This window comes from Pelmatolapia mariae, linkage group LG10_11, assembly GCF_036321145.2.
Source record: "Pelmatolapia mariae isolate MD_Pm_ZW linkage group LG10_11, Pm_UMD_F_2, whole genome shotgun sequence".
In the NCBI taxonomy this organism is placed as follows: Eukaryota; Metazoa; Chordata; class Actinopteri; order Cichliformes; family Cichlidae; genus Pelmatolapia; species Pelmatolapia mariae.
In genome coordinates this window covers 32,939,271-32,960,189 of record NC_086236.1, presented here as the reverse complement: position 1 = coordinate 32,960,189, position 20,919 = coordinate 32,939,271, and the positions used below count along the sequence as shown (strand labels likewise).

Below are 20,919 nucleotides of genomic sequence, written 5' to 3'. Positions count from 1 at the left end.
CAAGAAGTTTGGGAAAACACCTAGCCGGAATCCTTTCAAATCTTTGCGGTAAGACTCTGGAATACAAGACTTCCCAACAGGGATAACCCAGACACAAACATTTCAGTGGGGGAAAACAGCTTTTTTTCAGCAAATTTTCAGCTCCTCATTAGTGTGGATGAGCTGCGCTTCATGATTTAGTCTGATCACATGGGCATTTTTTTCCCCATCAAAATCTTGCCAAGTGCTGCTTTAAGAAGATTTTCTGACAGAAATCCTTCCTGATTCCAATGAGAGCATACTACATTGAAAAAAAAGATGAAACATGTATAGAAAAAAAAACTTGGCAGAAAAAATAGAGAAATGAACAAGGCCACTGAGATTTACTCTTAAAGTGGTCAGTGAGGCATAATCTTTCCCTCTGTGGCAGGTCTGAAATCTATTCTGCTCGCTTCATGACAATTACTTTTAAATATTCCTTGGTGACTGATGGCAGGGCAGATGGGAGCGAATTCGCTGAAGGGCGTAATGAGGACTGGATGGGTCTCGCTGGATCTAATAGGGCTATTTCACTAAGTCTGATATAACAAGGTGTTTTATGGTTAGCTGGAGAAGCTTTTATTCATCTCTCTCTTTCAAAGTAACAGTTTCTTCACTCTATGTAGAGATACCACTTTGGAAGCTGGATATGGAGTTGGCAGACATAATTACAGGGTAGATTTGAATTGGGAAAAAAGTGGGAGTTACACTGTTGTCCCCCAGTGTAATAAGTGCTATAGTTCTTCAGTACTTCCAAAGCTGGTGATAACAACACTGAAAGGGTAAAAACTATCAAGAATAGTGAACTGTGCAAAATGTCCTTCCAACCATTCCTGATACCACTGCAGAAACCTAATTTCAGAATAACAAGAAAAAGACAAAACTAGAACGTCTTGGTTGTTAGAGTTGCTAGTTAGGGGAGAGACTCTTCTCTAAGAAGAACATGGGAGAAGGTCTGCAAACAATGAGACTTCTAGAAAAATGTCCCTTGGACAGATGAAATGAAAGTGAACCTACTGGGTGCCAGTTTAGCTCAGTGGGTGAGCAGGCAACCACATGGCCAGAAAGCAGGGACCCGGGTCTGACTGGTGACCAGTGTTGGTCAAGTTACTTGAAAAAAGTAATCAGTAACTAATTACTGATTACTTCCCCCCCAAAAGTAATCCCGTTACTTTACTGATTACTTATTTTCAAAAGTAATTAATTACTTAGTTACTTTTTAAAAACACGATTTACAACCTTAATAGGTGATAAGGCAATAGATCTTTCAGCCCAATTCTACTTTTTCTGCAGAATCCATCATACAAAATGTAATCAAATGGAAAAGTCTCTTTTTAAAACTTGTTTTATTAGTTTTAATCGTTTAACTTTATGCATCAAGCAAAAATTAAATTATATGCAACATTCTCTGACTGGAAGAAATTTGTTTAACATTTAAACCTATTTTCTGCACATTCCAGCACATAAAATAAAATATTTTTTGTGTCTACACTCAGTCTTTCAAATAAATGCAAGTGAAACACAGCAAAAAAATAAATAAATAAAAGACTCAGCGGTCCTGTTGCTCTATTTTCACCTGTATAGCAGGCGGGTGTTTGCCCTGGTGCAGGTGTGCCGCAGCGGTCAGTGGAAGAATCCACGAGTTTGTGTGTGAATTTCCCATTCCGTGGTAGCGCACTCGGTGCTTGCTCGGAAGTTAAGGGTTTTTTTCGCTGTAAAGCAAAGTTTTCCTCCCACGCAGGGAACAGCACACGCTAATGTTTTTTGTCACTTTTTACGGAATCAAACTCAAAGTAAGGTCAGTACTTCCATACTTTAAACGCTGCACGCTCATACTCTCTCCCGCTCTTGATATATTATCCATTGTTGATCTGCACACAGCTGTTGCCACGAACGTCGCACTCGCTTACGTCATTGTCATGAGATACTCTTGCAAAAAAATACCTTTTTTGCAATAGTAATCCCTTACTTTACTCGTTACTTGAAAAAAGTAATCGGATTACAGTAACGCGTTACTGCCCATCTCTGCTGGTGACCCTTTGCTTTGTTGAGTGAACCATGAACTCTGTATACCAAAGTGTTCTACAATCCAAACTGGGAGCTGAGAGGCCTCCCATTCTACTTTTGAAAACTCAAAAGCAGAACAGGAGTCACTAATTTAGGTTACAATGTAATCTCAGAGCCAGAGTTGTTGCTTTGATGAAAATACTGTGCTATGCTCAAGTTCCTGTGTGTGCTAATTGGCTAATTACAGGAAACCCTTCGGACTGATCCCTGTTTACTTCAGCAGACCTCAGTGTAGATAAAGCGGAAACCATGCTTTGATGAGGATGACCTTAACTAACGTATTTCATGCTGAAAAGATGGGTGGAGCGGGTCGTTTGCTTCCTGTCAGCATCTTATCAGCTGCTTTGGTTAAAATGTTAAAGCAAGTGAGCTACAGAATAAAAAGATATGGTGTCAAACATAAGTGATGCCTCTGTTGCAATATTACCATCAAATACATCTCATAATGTCTAACTTGGAGAAATAGCTAATTTAAGAGATTTGAGAATAAGAAGAAAGAGCATATGATCTTGGATGAAGATGACAGTGTGGCAATGATGTCTCCATGGAGCACCACTGCCACTGAACCCGGTCTCTGGGGGATGGGTGGAGATGCAATGACGTGCTCTTTCTCATGGAGATAAACCTCCCCTGATAAGGCTTGGACCACTTTCTGTAGATCTAAGGCTGGATTGGTGGTTCCTGTATCTATAAAGTAGGAGGAAAACTCTTAAAGATCAGGACCCAGACCAGATGATAAAGGTCATCCTGTGAAAATCTTTCATGTTTGCCTTGCCTGATGAAATGAATAAAACCAAAACAAGAAAAAAAAAACCCAGTGGACAAAAACCTGTAGAACTGCTGCATTCACATTTGAGAAAGTCCCCAAGTTCATCTTAGTACCTGTTGTTTAACAGATGTCTAAATACTGGCCTGTAGGTTGTTTTGGATACCTGCATCAGAAAATGTCCTGATGCTTTGACCATAAGTTGTTGCTGTTAACACTTGACACATAACAATACCACTAACGTCTACTACAAGACTTTTTTCTACCTGATGTCACTTTCACAAAGTCCAAAACTTTCCAAGTCAAGTTATGGGAATGTTTAAATCAAAGGGGTGATGATGGTATTAAATGACCAATACTGACAAGTCCAGAGAGTCCAGGACATGGGCGTAGATTTGGTTTTGGCATTGGTGGGGACGGATAACTCAACCACCAAACCCTGCCCTGTTTCTTTTTTTTCCCCCTTTTGTCTTTGCTTCTTGATAAAAAAAGGAGAAATATACTTGCCTACATATCCTATTCTAAATGCTTTTAAACCATTTAAAATTACAATTCATAGTTTTATATGTGAATTATATAATGTTAAATTCTTTCAGCCTCAGTACCTGTGTTTTATCCTCAGATTAAAATATTATTATGTGCTTGATGTGCCTCACCTTTGGCCCTGGCTCCTCCCCTCTGACTGCACTAGGACATATTGCCACCTGATAAAATAACACATTGATTCGTGCCATATAAAAAGTGAGACATGTCAATTCAGATTCTTTGTCAAATGTACACTAATGAATCAATTACATCAGCAGCCTAACAATTGTCATGATAATAAATACTAGTTAATCTATAGCACCAAATCATCAGTCAGTCACCTGTGACCTCGCCTCTTCACCTCTGTCTGAGCTACAACATGGCAGAGCTGCCTCTGTCACCTGATGAATAACAGTGAGATATTCCAAATACATGCAGTCACACATGTGCTTCAAATACACTCATGAACCACCAAGTCATCATCCAATTTCACCTGTGATCTTGTGTCACCATTGCTCTCTGAGCTTTGTGTTGGTTCTTCTGTCACCTGACAAATAGGACATACATGACAATAAGAATAAAATGTGTAGCTGCTTCAGTGTTTCTGTCACTTTGTGCAGATCTTGACTCATCAGTAATGTTTGTAGGGTGAGTGCATTTTTAAAACAATTTGTGCAAACTGCACTACAAGGTGGAATATTTGCAAAATCATGACTACCTCATGACATTTTGTCTCAAAAATTAACCCTATGAATATGTCAGTACCATTAGGATGAAATTATTGTGTCACCAACATTTTAACGTTAGACATATAATTTTAACAGCCTGTGTAAACTAATATCCTGGCTTGCTCGAGGCTGCCGTTTTCTCTGACAGTTTCAATCAAAATTAGAAATGCTACTCTGAGACTGAGATAACTAATAGTGCTGCCTGTTGTGCAGTTAGTTTCCAAAACACGTTATTCATGGTTACATACAATTTTAGCCTGATGTGGGCCAAAGCCTAGCATAGCCTGTAGCGTTATTATGACGGGCACATTTTATGAGTGAGCTTGACTTTAAGTGACTTACAGGTTTCTTTGAAAAATACTTTCTTATATCCAGGTTCTTCCTTTGTGCTGCCATCCTCCTCTCCTCCTCCCAGCGCAGGCTTGCCGCTGCTAAAACTAAACAGAGCTCCCTGAAAGGCACAGCCAATCACATTGGCCATATTTGTCACATGACGTAGGACTCCAGTAGAGAACGTAATTGACTATGTGCACGTTAGCATATGCTACTTCCGGTGCGGAAACTCCTGTGGGGAGCTTTGTTTCCGGTGTCCTATTCGCGCCCTGTTTACGGTCCAAAACAAGTTAAGCAAATGAATAAATCAAGCGGCGATTTACATTTCTATAGATGTCTTAGGCATTTACCCAATATATCTGTAAATGATGTTCATCGACTTGTCGATATTTTTTCCCCAGCGCCTCTCTTTTTCTCAAAAGAGAAAAGGGATTCAAATGTTATATTTCTCAGTATCTGTAAACAGCGGTCCCTCGTTTATCGTGGGTGTTATGTTCTAAAAATAACCAGCGATAGGTGAAATCAAGTAGCCAGTTTTATTTTTTGACGCATGGACATCGTGGACATACAGTACTGCACTTCAGAGTCACACTGCTAGCGATCGATGTGGCGATTGTGTACTGTACAGGAGAGACGTCACGGAGGAGATCGTCTGCAGGGATCAGGACGCAGGACACAATGTGATGTAAAAAAAAAAAAAAAAAAAAAAAAAGCATGCAAACTTGCACTAAAAAATCTGCGAAACAGCGAGGTGAAAGGTGAACTGCGTTATAGCGAGGGACCACTGTAATTCTGAAGGTAAGTCACAACATACCCTTCGTAAATACTAATGTATAGAAACCCTTACCAGCAATCATTCATTTTTTGTGTGGCTTTTTTTCACGGTTTGTTAACATGCTGTGTAGGTGTGTACTTGACTAGCTGATATCGACAAAATGGGGAAACATCTGGTGTGACTATTGTTCACCTGTAGTTTGAATGCTGAACATTTGCCTGTTTAAATCATAAGACCAGTCACTATACAGAGATTGTTGTATTGTTTATAATGTTTGCACTCCGTGCTTACTGTCCCTTGTGGTTTGCCGTAGTGGCAACGGGGAGTGTTTTGTTTACGGAAGTGGGTGTGTGTTATGTGGTTGGACTGCACGAGCGGCAATAAAGTAAATGGTGGCTCACGAAGCAGATTAAGAATACTTTATTCATATGTTTGAGAACGGAATATTACATGGTGTCAGAGTAAATCGAACTAAACGCCCACTGACAGAGCGAAATGGATTCGTCTGGAGTTCCTGCACCACGTATGGACTGGGATTCAGCTAATCTTCCCGATGCCTGGCGGAGGTTCGTACAACATGTGAAGCTAATGTTTAGCGGCCCGCTAAGCGGCAAGCCCGAGGAGACCCAGTGCAGCTATCTTCTTCTGTGGGTAGGAGAAAGAGGCAGAGACATTTATAACACATGGCAGCTATCTGATGAAGAAGCTAAAAAGCTGACCACCTATCTCGACAGGTTTGAACAGTACCTCATGCCGAAAACGAACACCATTTTTGCCAGATACAAGTTCAATTAAAGACTCCAAGGTGAAGGGGAGTCATTTGAACACTTTGTGACAGAGTTAAAGTTACTCGTCAAGCAGTGTGGCTATGTTAACAGCGATGAAATGGTCCGAGACAGGATTGTCTTTGCAACCAGTTTCCCACAAGTCAGAGAAAAGCTGCTGAGCCAAGGGTCAGATTTAACTCTAGAAAAAGCCATAGACATTGCACGCTCCTATGAGATCGCACAAAACCAATTGAAAGCCATGGTCGACCCACACACAAGCCTGCAGGGAGCAGCGCCTGCGCATGCAGTATCCGCTAAGCGCCAGAGTACGCAGCAAAAACATAGGAGGCCACCTCATCACAATAAGATGGGACAATTGTGTGGAAGATGTGCACGAGCACACAGCCAGAAGGAGGAGTGCCCTGCAAAAGGGAAGAGGTGCAAAAAGTGCAATAAAATGAACCACTTTGCCAAAGCATGCCGTTCAGAAGCACCACATCAACCCAACCCAGTGTACTCTATTAACCCTGACACTCCAAGCGATGAAGCGGAGCTATACATAGATTCCATAACAAAGTGCAATGAAGGGGAGGCTGATGAACAGGCTTACGCTGACGTAGAAGTAGGCTCACCGCATCACACTGTGAGTTTTAAGCTTGACACAGGAGCCACTGCTAACGTCATCCCTGCCCGATTGTTTATGAAGTGTTTCAAGCAGGTCAGCTTGGCACCGCCCACACGCACACTATCTGGCTATGGAGGAGAAAAACTCAACATCAAAGGCACCTGCCAGTTGAAGTGCAGATGGAAAGACATTCACAAGATGCTGACCTTTGACATAGTAGAAACTGCAGCACCCCCCATCCTAGGGTTGAGAGCATGCCTGGATCTAAACCTAGTCAAGCTGGTCATGTCAGTACAGATCACAAGCGTCATGGAGGAGTTTGCTGATGTGTTTAAAGGCATAGGGAAATTCCCAGGAGAATGCGACTTACACATTGACCCAGACGCCATGCCCGTCGTGTGCCCCCCACGGAGGATCCCTTTCACACTGCGGGAACGACTGAAACAGGAGTTGGATGACATGGAGAAAAATGGCATAATCGTCAAAGTAAAAGAACCCACAGAATGGGTAAACGGACTGGTGGTCGCAGAGAAACGTAATGGGAAGCTCAGAGTGTGCCTTGATCCTCGCGATTTAAACAAAGCCATCAAAAGACCCCATTACCCACTTCCAACATTGGATGACGTCACACCAAAGCTGGCAGGAGCACAGTACTTCAGTGTCATGGATGCTCGCTCAGGCTATTGGGCCATCCAATTAACCACCAAGTCATCGCTTCTCACCACCTTCAACACGACCTTTGGCAGGTACCGTTTTCTGCGCCTTCCTTTTGGGATAATATCAGCACAGGACATTTTCCAAAGGAAAATCGATGAGACATACGAAGGGCTCAATGGAGTGGCGGCCATCGTGGATGACATCCTCGTGTTTGGCAGGACAAAGGAGGAACACGACGAGAACCTCCGTGCCATGCTTGAGCGCACAAGGGAGCGAGGAGTGCGTCTCAATCCAGAGAAATGTGTCATAGGCGCCACAGAAGTGAGTTACTTTGGACACAAACTCACCCGCGAGGGCATCCAGCCAGACCCAAAGAAACTGCAGGCCATAAAGGACATGCCACCTCCTGAGAATAAGAACGAGCTCGAGACAATTCTTGGAATGGCGAACTACCTGTCCAGATTCGCACCACGACTATCAGAAGTAAATGCACCACTGCGTCAGCTGCTCAAGCAGGACTCGGAGTTCATCTGGGATCAGAATCACGACAGAGTCTTCCAGCAAATGAAAGATCTCATAACCAGAGAACCAGGCCCCATACTGGCATACTACGACACGACCAAGGAGCTACGGCTACAGGTAGATGCATAGAAGTATGGTTTGGGAGCTGTGTTGATGCAGGACGGACACCCAATAGCATATGCTTCAAAGACACTGACCCCAACAGAGGTTAACTATGCACAGATTGAAAAAGAGCTCTTTGCAGTGTTGTTTGGATGCAAGCGTTTCCACACCTACATATACGGCAGAAGAGTCATCGTCGAGTCAGACCACAAGCCGTTGGAGCACATACTGAAGAAGCCGATCTCTGTAGCCCCCGCTTGTCTGCAGCGCATGCTGTTACAGCTGCAGAGATACGACATAGAGATCGTGCACCGGCCCGGAAAAGACATACCTGTGGCTGACACACTGTCCAGGAAGCCATTGCTCGACCAAGACAGCGCGCTGAGTGAAGGGATGGAGGACCAGATCCACTCAGTGATAAACAGCCTCCCAGTAAGTGACAAAAAGCTCTCAGAGATACAGGCTGCAACAGGATGCGACCCGCAGCTCACCCTGCTGAGGCAAACCGTGCATGATGGCTGGCCTGAGGACAGGAAAAAATGCCCCAAAACCCTTTTGGACTTCTGGAATTTCAGAGATGAAATTTCACACTTCCACGGCATAATCTTCAAAGGTGACAAAATCATAGTGCCAACAGCCCTAAGAAACAATATGCTGGAGAGAATCCACACTGGGCACATGGGGATTGAGAGGAGTAAACAGAGAGCAAGGGACGCCCTCTTCTGGCCAGGCATGGGCAAGGACATAGCTGCCACGGTGGAAAACTGTTCCATATGTCAGGAGAGGCGTGCAGCGAATCCCAAAGAACCTCTCATTCCACACCAGATTCCTGAGAGACCATGGCAGGCAGTGGCCTCAGATCTCTTCACATGGCGTGGACGGGACTACTTAGTAGTTGTGGACTATTACAGCCGCTACTTTGAGGTTGAAAGGCTATTCTCTACCACTGCAGGGTCCGTCATCAAAAAGCTCAAGGCCATATTCGCCAGACATGGTATACCAGAGAAGCTTATCTCAGATAACGGCCCACAGTACAGCTCTCGAGAGTTCAAGGATTTTGCAGTCACATGGGACTTTGTCCACACGACCTCAAGCCCTTTGTACCCACAAAACAACGGCCTTGCCGAAAGAACAGTCAAAACGGCCAAATCAGTTCTGGATAAAGCTCATGCTCAGGGAGTAGACCCCTACCTGTCTCTATTGGAGCAAAGGAACACGCCAGTCGACGGCTTCAGGTCACCCGCGCAGCTCCTCATGAGTCGACGTCTGCGCTCAGTGATTCCCATCACTGGATACCAGCTGGTGCCTCGCATCATAAGCCAGACGGTCGTGCAAAAAACACGGATGGAAAGACAAGAGCATCAGAGGCGGTACTACAATCGCAGCGCCGCACCACTACCGAGGCTGCAGCAGGGGGACCACATTCGCTTTCAGCACGAGTCCGGAAGCTGGAAACCGGCTGTCATCATCCGACCTGCAGAGACTGCCCGCTCTTTCGTGATCCGCACTGGCAAGGGACAGACTATACGGCGTAACCGACGGCACCTGAGAGGCGCCAAGGCGTCACCGGCACCTTCAGCACCGCCATCCGATCTGGTAACCCAGCCAGATAGCGCAGCTCAACAACAAGCAGAGCCCCTGTCGCCATCTAGAGACACCAAGACACCAACTATGGACACTAGCCCTGCACTGACCACCAGATCAGGATGAGTGGTCAAACCAAGGGTTATTCTTGACTTGTGATTGTAAAGGGTGTAGGCGGATCGCTGCCCTAAGGAAAAAAAATAAACATGTCAAATGTCGATGTACTAATGAGTGCATATCCCGTGTTGCATTGTTGTTGTTAGTCTGATGCCGCAGTAATTTTACACATGGCAGTGTTGAACAAACTGTTCCTTATCCTCATGTTCAGGATGTTCTATTTTGAAATGCATACCAGCTGTGTCACTGGCGGACACTTAAAAAAAAAAAAAGGGAGATGTTGTATTGTTTATAATGTTTGCACTCCGTGCTTACTGTCCCTTGTGGTTTGCCGTAGTGGCAACGGGGAGTGTTTTGTTTACGGAAGTGGGTGTGTGTTATGTGGTTGGACTGCACGAGCGGCAATAAAGTAAATGGTGGCTCACGAAGCAGATTAAGAATACTTTATTCATATGTTTGAGAACGGAATATTACAGAGATGTGCTTCTGAATGTGGACGATGTGTCTTCTGATTCTGTAATGCAGTTCTGCTTGTGTTGAGTGATGTAAACAGCTGATCGATCTAAACTCTTTAAACGTCAAAATTGATCATTAGATTTTTTATGACACAACAGTGGTGAGTGTTCCCACCTTCTGCTCTTTGTAACTTAACGCGATCTTTCCGTTTTCGTGTTTTGGACATGATTTTGGAGCATATCTTCGCAGTAGCGATTGACCGCAAAGTAAAGCTACCGGAAATGTACAACCCCACATCCGGTCTCAAACCAGGAAGTTAGCATTTTCTCGTGCACATAGTCAATTTAACTCTTTCTGCACCGCTGGGCGAATGAGACGTTGACAGATCGTTTTTTTTCCCCTTCTTTTTATCGGGTTTTTCTTTTACTTGAAGAGATCAAATTATTGGTGGGGACAATTCAATAATCGCTGGATATTGGTGGGGACATGTCCCTTCCGTCCATGCCAAATCTACGCCCTTGGTCCAGGACCAGAATTCATACATAAGGCGCACTGTCGATTTTTGAGAAAATTAAAGGATTTTAAGTGCACTTTATAGTGCAAAAAATACCGTAACATAAATATATGCATTAAAATAATGCTGCAAACAGGTTTTTAGTTACATAGATCATAAAATAGTGCTTAAACAATCTTAGACATCTTTTTTTTCTACACTAATTCGGTCATATCGTGCAATAACAGCCATAAGACACGAGGAAAGTGCTTTCTCTTCATCTTCTACATATCCTCACCTTTAATTTAGATAATTTGGCCTATCCAGTGTATTAATATTTGATAGTTGCAGATTTTTTTGGTCCTTTAAGAAAAGAAAATCAAAAAAGCAGAATTGGGCAGTGTGCACTGTACCTGGCCATGAAGAAATGCTATACAAGACAGCAACAATTCACTAATTCAATAGGCTTGCAACAAACCAGTAGAGAACTATTGTATCAGTATTCCCAGTGCTTTTAAACTTGAAATAATGCTTTGACATCATACCACGGTAATTACAGATACTGACTGAACAGTTTTAGCTCTGAAGATGTGGTACACTATGCTCAGCAAGACAGAAAGATGTGGTTTTTTTTTCCACCGTCCACAAATATAGTCTGGCTAGTTCCACTGAGATCCACAGTCTGTGCAACATTAACAGCACATTTACGGACAAAAAGAACAAAAGCACCATGAATAATTGATAAGAGATGAGATGAGAAGAAAGACAGAAACAGTGGCACTGTCCAAGCATCTTATTTAATCTTTTAACATAAATTAAGAGGAAATTTAAGGAAGAAACTGAAAACTAACTTCAAGCTGAGAGTTTTTTTTAATCAAGGTGAAGATGTCCAGTATCCTCAAAACATTTGAAAAAAGCCATCAATCAAAGTCTAAGATTATTCATAGCAAAAATGTTCTCTCTTTCCCAAACTATCGTTTTGCTTTAATCTCCACACATACGCAGAAATAATCCAGAACTTTTTTCTGATTCTCACTCCACAGCCCATTGAGTCCTCATAAAAATAGAAGTCCAAGTTTTACCACACACACACACACACACACACACACACACACACACACACACACACACACACACACACACACACACACACACACACACGTGTGTGCCTGTTTAGATGTCTTTGTGGGGACCAAAAATTGGAAGTTTACTATACTTGTGGGGACCAACAGCTTTATAGCCGTTATAGGGCCCAAAATCCCGATCCCTGCAAGTTTGAAGGCATTTTTTGTGACTCATAATGTGGTTTTAGGGTCAGGATTACAATTAGGTTATGGTTTGGTTTAGGGTAAGAGTTAGGGTTAGGCATTCATTTTTGATGGTTAGGGTAAGCGGCTAAGGAAAGTACTATGTCAATCAGATGTCCCCACAAGAATATGAATGTGTGTGTGTGTGTGTGTGTGTGAAGATGTATTAACATGAAGATGTATTAACATCTTCATGGGGACCAAAAATTGGTAGTTTACTATACTTGTGGGGACAATCAGCCCTCGTGGGGACCAAAATCCCGGTCCCCACGAGTTTGAAGGCATTTTTGAGACTCAAAATGTGGTTTTAGTGTCAGGGTTACAATTAGGTTATGGTTAGGTTTAGGGTCAGGGTCAGGGTTAGGCATTCATTTTTGATGGTTAGGGTTAGGGTAAGCGGCTACACTGTAAAATGTAATATTGTGCTTAATTAAAAATATTAAATAGGCTGAACTCAATTTTTATCAATTTGTTATTAGAACTCAATTTAAATAACTTACCAGTACTTTTTATGCAAAAACGCTGATAAACTCAATTAATTTGAGTTGTCCTAACTTAGAAAAACTAAGTAAGCTGGAAGTTTTGCTTCTCAGTGCGGAAGGATGAAAGATGTGTTTTGAAAATGCCACGTGACTACCGTCCTCCTCCCTCGCGGATCAGTCCGCATGTTCACGGTGCATTTGTTATGGAATATGTTGAGCAAACCCGGAGAAGCGTCAGCTCAAGATATTATTGTTGTCATTACTGTGGATCTTTACCTGATACACTGACTTGGTGAGTAAATGTTTACTCTTATTCAAACTGATTTGTGGCTTCTCTTAGTTTAGCACCAGGTTTAAAATCTTGCTAGCTAGTTAGTGTTAGCCTAGCATTGCTGCTGCCGCTGGGCTCATGTTACTTAAAAATTAACACCACAGCCTTAAAAACCTTACATAAAACTATGTCGGTGAAATTTTCTGTTGATCGTTTGAAATAAATAAGTGAGATAAGAGCCCAGACAAAATTCTTTGGGAGGTGCAGCCGTTAGGGGTGGGATGGGGGTGGATAACAGAGCTCTCCGAAAACGTGGAAGCACTTTTGCAAATATGTGATATTTTGATAAATTAAGTAGATATTTGAGCATTACACAGCTACATTCTCACCTGAAAATATCTTAAAAGGTTATTTTGTGACCCAGAAAGGGTAGTCTGGGGAAAAGGAGGATCGCATTTGTCGACCACGGTTGTCGGAGCCTGTGCGTACTTGTAAGCGCGGCAATGGCGGAGGAGCGCGGCTAAAAAACTTATTACTTTTTCTGGGTCACAAAATAAACTTTTAAGATATTTTCAGGCGAGAATGTAGCTGTGTAAAGTTCAAATACCTGCTCGATTTATCAAGACATCACATATTTGCAAAAATGCTCCGACGTTTTCGGAGACGTCCATTTTTTTATGCTTTGTGGCAGCTTTTGAACATCTGTGGCATCTATTAATGTTAAATCTAGCCTTTATTTAACAACATAAGCAAACTCTATGTTACAATGATTGCACAGCCATTAAGGATCAAATCAGTTTCTGAAATATGTTCTGTTTTTTCTCCCTCTGCTTGCTTCTTACTGTCTTTGAGGCTCGGGACCAGCACTCCTGTTGTTGGACAGAAAGACATCAACTCAGTGGTAAGTATTTTTGGTTTTCCAATATATTAGCAACTGTCAGTGACATTTATATTAATCAGGCTGAACTTTAATCATACTTTAGATCAGCCTGTTTTACTTATTGTTTTGTTTGTGCTTTGGTTTGGGGAAGTTGTTTCTTTACTGATCTTTTCCTGTCTTCTGTTATTAGACTTGAGATATGACTGCACTATGCTGTTGCTGTGACTCCAGTTAATTCTACAAGACATGCTGTGTAAGTAAACAAACAACAACAGTTTGGTCTGCATTTCTTCAAACTTAGTTTAGAGGGTCTACACTGTATATAGTGAAGTCTGCAAGTTTTCTAACAGCAAAATTTGTTTTGTGCCCAAATCATTTTGCACATCATTAGAATGAAAGTTATTGCCCATGTTTGCATAGCCCCTTTTAAAATGATGCTTTCATGACATTATTGTGTGTTGCGTGGTGGTCACAGCTATCCAGACTGACAATTGGGACATTGAATGTCAGCTCTCTGGTGGGGAGGGAGCCTGAGATTGTCTAAATTGGAGTCTGTTTTATACCAAATGCAGAAAAAAATGTTTTAAGAAAGCAATTAAGTTCATGTTCCAAAAAATATGATTGTTTGCTTGCAGGACAACAGGAGAGATGAGTCCTCCGTCACAGATGGTGTGGTCAGTGAAGATGGTCGCCTGCAGGTTCAAGCTCATTGCATCTCCAACCCACATCCACTGCCACTGTACTTAAGGGAAGTTAAAGACTTTCTTCTGCACCTACATTTGAATCACCTCGATCCATGATAGTCATTCAGGCAGTAATGCCTGGACTGGAAACAAGCCATCCTTAAAATATTACAACATTCCAGCTCATGTGTTGGAATTGAAAACAAATGTGTTGTTTAAATTAGAGACTGCACTTGTGACAGAACAACAAATATTTTATTTTGATTATATAAGTAATGTAAGTACAAAACAAACTTGTGGTAGGCCTAAACTTATTTTCAGAATAATTACATCTGAGACTTTGTTTCATTGTAAGATTATAACAGTGATGGCAATATAATTGTTTGTTGTTCAGCAGAACAGTGTCCAGTATGTTGGCTGTTATACTTTGTTGTGTTTGAAAATAAAAGTTGGGCTCATTTTAACATCATTACAAAAATTGTTGTTAATTATTTTTAATCATATTCAGGTTACCACAAATTGTTTTTTCATTTAGTTGAACTTGAAATGTTTGTCAGTAGGTAAACAATTAGTATTGTCAGAAAGTCAGAAATATCAAGTTATTCTTAATACTGCAGACTTGCAATGTATAAGTTGTCCTAACAGTCATCTTAAGTAAGCTTTACTTAGTTTTTTTGAGGCAACGAGTTTCCATAATTTTTTTGAGTTCTGGGAACTAACAAGGCTGTACAGTGTACTCAAAATGAGTAAGTTGTCCTAACTTGGTCATCTTACGTAAACTTGATCCAATTTTTTTGAGTTCTGGGAACAAATGAGCTTGTACAGAGTACTCAAAATAAATAAGTTGTCCTAACTTAGTCATTTTTAGCTAAGCTTTACTCAATTTTTTTGAGGCAACGAGTTTCCATAATTTTTTTGAGTTCTGGGAACTAATTAGATTTTACAGTGTAGGGAAAGCATTGTGTCAATGAGATGTCCCCACAAGGATATAAATACACACATGTGTGCGCGCGCGCACACACACACACACGCACGCGCGCGCACACACACACACACACACACACACACACACAAATATACACAGAACTTCTCATTCACACAACTGGCTCAGGGCCAAAGACTGGGGCAGAGCTCATCTTCTGATAACTGCGAGACTGCCATTCCTCACAGGATAATTAAAGGAGAAACACAATGTTAGGACTGCTGCAGAGAGGAATGTGTCGTCTCCTTCTTTCAACCGCCAAACTACCAAACTGCCACTCAAAAGCTGGATGCCCTGAGAGTGACAGAAGAGAGCAGGACAAAGGCAGCTGCTTAATTGGTAGAACAGAGATAGCGAAAGGCCGGGAGGGTTTATGTTTATGCCTTCAACCTACCAAAAATACGTATCCATTATCCCGGTCTCTTCCAGTCTGCTAAAGAGCTACAAACACATCTGGGGATGCAAAGTGAATGCTTATTCAGCCTGTGTGCTGACTGCTAATTATAAAGAGACACAGCTGATATGTTCTTCCGCCGTCCTTGCACATTGTCCTTGAGAGTCGAACCAATTAACATCTGGAAGAAGTGATTGCTCGTTGTAACTTGGCAGCAGTGTAGATGGTAGACATGCTTGTCATGTTTGGGTACGGATGACATTTTCATCGCCAGCAACTTTTAGCCAATCAAATGTTCTCTTGCATGTTTCCCTTCTGATATGATTTTGTTTCATAAACAATCCTTCTGGTGGCTAATGGAAAATGAATCAGAAGCTGGTTGTAACAAGTCATATCTCTCCTAATGGCAGTAAGTCAGTCTGCCAAAAGAATTCCCTAATACAAGCATAATACTGTCATATTTATGCAAAATGTAAAGAATTTAAATTCAAATGTCAATCAAAATCATCTATAAATTTAAAAACTTTATTTATCTAACTTTATCAATTCACCATTGTCTCTAATTAGGCCAATAGTAAAAAAGCAGAGTCAGCTAAATGAGTATGAAGGGTCTCAGCTGTACTGTGTATGTATGCCAGCACACTTACCCTAACGTCAACATGATAACCATTATACCAGCTAAATGTCAGCAGACGTTACTGGTCATTTGCATAAAATAATTCTAGTGATCCAGTTTCTGCCTTTACATCTGGAACCCTTGACACTCATACTTAATACATTTCTGTTTTACTCTATCATCATTTATCCAGTGCCTGTACACCATATTCACACAGTGCATTTGATCAGTTTGGTTCGATTCCACATCAGAACTGAAGGAACTTTGCTTTTATTCATGTGACAGATACACAAACCAGCAACTGTCAACAACAAATACAACTAATGCAAGTGATTGCCTACATATAATATATCAGGGCTAGCCCCGACGTCCCGGGGCTAGCGATTTTTCCAGTCGGGCTACCAGAATCTATCCCTGCCCTGCCCGTCGGGCTATCATAGGAAGGAAAAATATATGTCAATGCTTTTGCATTCTTTTGGAAATGTAGCTGGGTAAATATGTCATTGGCATCGGTGAACCACTGCCAATATGTGACTAGGGCTGCTCAATTAATCGAATTTTAATCTAAATTACGATCTGGGCTTTCAACGATCATTAAAAATGACTGAGCCGATTATTAGCGCCTCCCTCGTGCTTTACTCTCGCGCTGCTCCGTGTGGCAAATCGAGCGCACCTCTGCGTTTCGAACACGCGGCACAACAATTAAGAGGAGCTAACAGAGGGAAGCTCGGAAAGCTAAGCAGAAGTTATTTGGAGAGGAGAGTGACTGCCGTTGGTTGAAAAGAGAGGTAAAAAAAAACCCTTCAGTGGTGTGGAAACATTATGGGTTCGCGGAGTCAGACGTGGATCAAGTAGACATAGTGTGTAAACTTTGGTGTTGTAGCTGCACCACAGAGCGACATGGCAAAGTTCACTAAACATAGATGTTTACATTTTATTTTTTATATTGCAAACATTTGCACTGTTATCAGTATTTGCACACTATTTTATACTATTTTTGACAATCTTTAAAGCCATTATTCAATACATTGTTATTGTTAAATAAATATCAAATAATCGAGATCTCAATTTCAGTGAAAATAATCGTGATTATCATTTTTGCCATAATCGAGCAGCCCTATATGTGACATATTGAAATCGCATTTGAATTTGCGCTTGTTTTTTGCTTTCACTTTGCAATCGCGCGAACTGTGTATAGAGAGCGACAGTACTGATTGGTGAGTGACGATAATTTGCGCACCAATTCCTCTGACATCGTCTTATCAATCGTTAGTTTACTATGCAAACATGACAAGTGAAATCTCCCGCAGGAAGCTTAAACATGTGAGAGGTTGATCGCGCAGAGAATCGCTGAGCGTTATGTGAGCAGTGGCGTGTCCAGCGGGGTGGCCTGGGGGGGCACAGGCCACCCCTCCAACCAGACTGGCCACCCCAGGTGCCACCCCGAAGCTAAAACAATAAAATTCAATGAAATATCAAATGTACGATTATGTTTTCACAGTGAAGCTCAGATATCCGAGTGTAAGTGAATGCAGCATGGGCTTCTGCAAATGAGCATCATGTTAGCAAAGGAAGGAGAGCCAAGCAGGAAAGACAGCACCGCAGAAAACAATTCTTCGGTGAAAGATTAACAGGTTAACATAGCTGGACTGGTCATCGGGCATACCGGGCATTTGCCCGGTGGGCTGATGACTTATTTATTTAATTTTTTTTGTAACGGCATGAACAATGAGAAGTGGTGGATTGGCCAGATGCTGGCCGATGTGTAAAAATAACTCAGTTGTTTGGTGGTGGCTATGGCGGAGCTTCTACAGAGGCCAGCAGGTGGATGAGGGAGAGGGGAGGCAGGAGGAGGAGAGACCCGAGGCAGCCGCCAGTCCGAGTGTCAGGTGAACTGAACTTCAGGTAAGAAGTTATGACCTGCAGTCTATCTGGGTCAGATATAAACCAAGTTCAGATGTGGTTTATATTCATTATGCTGACTTTTTCGTACTGCGTGCTAGCTAGCATGACGGTGTTTCTATAAAGCTGGGTGGGTGCTATGATGTTACTGATGTTGAACTTTATTTTATTCACAAGGTTCATTAGTAGAGTTGCCAACGGCTCCTTAAAAAATGGAATGGTCCCTCATTCAGAGAAAATATTATGCGTTTGGTATTGAGCTGAGAAGAGTCACAGTTTGTCCCGTATAGGGCTGCCACAAACGATTATTTTGATAGTCGACTAGTCACCGATTATTTTTGCGATTAGTCGACTAATCAGGTCATGCATCCATTGGACGTAAAATGTACAGCTTATTGCACCAGCGTGCATCTGCTCTTATATAACTATCATTAGCTTACAGCTTTAAGTGTTTCAGGTATGTGCTAACTAAAAATAAAGACAAGATGATAGTTTATTAAATTTTAATGAAATTTGCAGATTGTTTAGGTGAAGTTTAATAAACTCAGCCGTCTGCTCCTTGCTATCTAAAATGTAACAGGACACCGGAGTATATTCTCCAGCATCTCACACTTCTGATAACCAGTTGTCTGCTTGACGTTTATTCAGCTGTGTAAAAACTATAACTTTAATCTCAGCCAAACCGATTTACTCAGGAACAAATAAAATACTAAAAAAAAGCCAAACAATAACATTTTTAAGTTATCTAAGTGACTTATATATCACTTTTAACCTGAGTAGCGAAAGACGGCGGTGGGTTTGAAAACGATTTGCCGGGAGTCCGGTGTTCTCACGGGCTCTAGTGAGCCTTGCCCCCGGCTAGCTATCGAGCTAGTGGGTAACAGACGTCTCCGAAAACGTCGGAGCGCTTTTGAAAATATGTGGTGTCTTGATAAACTGAGCAGATATTTGAGGTTTACACAGCTACATTCTCGCCTGAAAATATGTTAAACGTTTATTTTGTGACCCAGAAAGAATAATAAGAGTAATATTAAAACTAACTAGCTGCCGCCATTGTTGGAAACTGAGCTGGGCTGCGCTATGAATTCTGGGATAGAGCTACTTCTTCTTCTTCGGGGTTTAACGGCAGCTGGCATCCTTGTACATGCAGTGCTGCCATCTTCTGTTTCAGTCCGTTATTACACTCTTAAATCCTACTACTTATTCCTGCGTCTTTTGGGATCTTACAAAGCTTCAAACGACGCGTCGACTATTAAATCAGTCGTCGACGATTTTGATAGTCGACGTAATCGTGACTAGTCGACTAATCGTGGCAGCCCTAGTCCCGTACTTTACCTATAATGAAAAAAGACACAAAGCTGGATTTATTCTGTGTCTTTGCTGCACAACTGCCTCTTCTCTTATTCTCTCCCCTCCCTCTCCTGTTCCTACTTCAATCATGAAACTGATCAATGATCAGCTGATCGGCTTTTCTCTCTTGTTTGTTTATCGCCCACTTTGCGCCAGAAAGAGGAAACCAGCGGATGTCGCGCTAAACAACAGCAGCACGTTTAAGCTTGATCAGCTGTTGTTAGAATTTGTTTAATATTAATTTCTAGTATCAGCTGATGTTTGCTGGAGCCACAGCTGTAAAGCTGCTGGTCATGATGTCGGTTTGGATATGTGGTGAGAGGGAAACATGAAGATGAAACCAGGAGATGTCCTTACTGAATCATCAGAGCTGAACAGGTGATGGAGAAACAGGTTTACCTTTTAGGTGACATGAATGAGTTGAAGGGAAGTTATGAACTGTTTCTGAGATACAAATAACACCAGGATCCTTTTGTATGTAGCTGACAGCTGGTAACTGTGCAGGGGCGGGTCTAGCAAAGTTTTGCCAGGGGGCCAGGTAGGGCATTAACAGGGAAAGGGGGCAGAAAGAAATACTTTTCTTTCTTATTCTCATTAAAAAATATATAGCTTTTATTAAATAATTATCTGAATCTTGCGAAAAAAGTTTTTATCTGATGTAAAATGTATAGAAATCATACATATACCAAAAAGACTGTACATCACTGTCACAACAGCGTTTGTTTTCATTCAAAGACTTTATGGCTTTAATACCTGGTGGGCCAGTCTCTAGTCAAAATGCCCAAGTTTTTCTCCCAGTCCAGCCCTGCAGGTTAATACTGGCAGTGTCAAAGTGTGGATTTGGTGTTTTATTCAAATGCAGCTGAGAATAAGTGAGTCTTCAACCTGGATTTAAATAAACTGAGTGTTTCAGCTGATCTGAGGCTTTCTGGGAGTTTGTTCCAGATATAAGGAGCATAAAAGCTGAATGCAGCTTCTCCGTGTCTGGTTCTGACTCTGGGAACTGATAAAAGACCGGATCCAGATGACCTGAGGGATCTGGAAGGTTCATACTGGGTCAGGAGGTCACTGATGTATTTTGGTCCTAAACCATTCAGAGCTTTATAGACCAGCATCAGAACTTTAAAGTCTATCCTCTGACGGACAGGCAGCCAGTGTAAAGACCTCAGAGCTGGACTGATGTGGTCCACTTTTTTGGTCTTAGTGAGGACTCGAGAAGCAGAGTTCTGAATGAGCTGTAGTTGTCTGACTGATTTTTTAGGTAGACCTGTAAAGATGCTGTTACAGTAATCAAGCCTACTAAAGATGAATGCATGGACTAGTTTTTCCAGGTCCTGTTGAGACATCAGATCTTTTATCCTTGAAATATTCTTGAGGTGATAGTAAGCTGATTTTGTTAATGTCTTAATGTGTTTTTCTAAGTTTAGGTCTGCATCCATCACTACACCCAGATTTCTCGCCTGGTTGGTGGTTTGTAGGTGTATAGATTGAAGTTCTCTGGTGACCTGTAATCGTTT

At 41.8% G+C, this 20,919-nt stretch overlaps 1 protein-coding gene and 1 long non-coding RNA gene across 2 annotated transcripts in view; one reads left to right on the top strand and one right to left on the bottom strand.

Moving 5' to 3' along the window:
- Window positions 1–20,919, bottom strand: part of esama (endothelial cell adhesion molecule a) — a 76,497-nt gene that overhangs the window by 16,637 nt on the left and 38,941 nt on the right. The window lies entirely within an intron of this gene.
- Window positions 13,333–14,937, top strand: LOC134637706 (uncharacterized). Its single transcript, XR_010095161.1, has 3 exons — window positions 13,333–13,496; window positions 13,666–13,728; window positions 14,111–14,937. It is a non-coding gene; the product is annotated as an uncharacterized LOC134637706 (long non-coding RNA).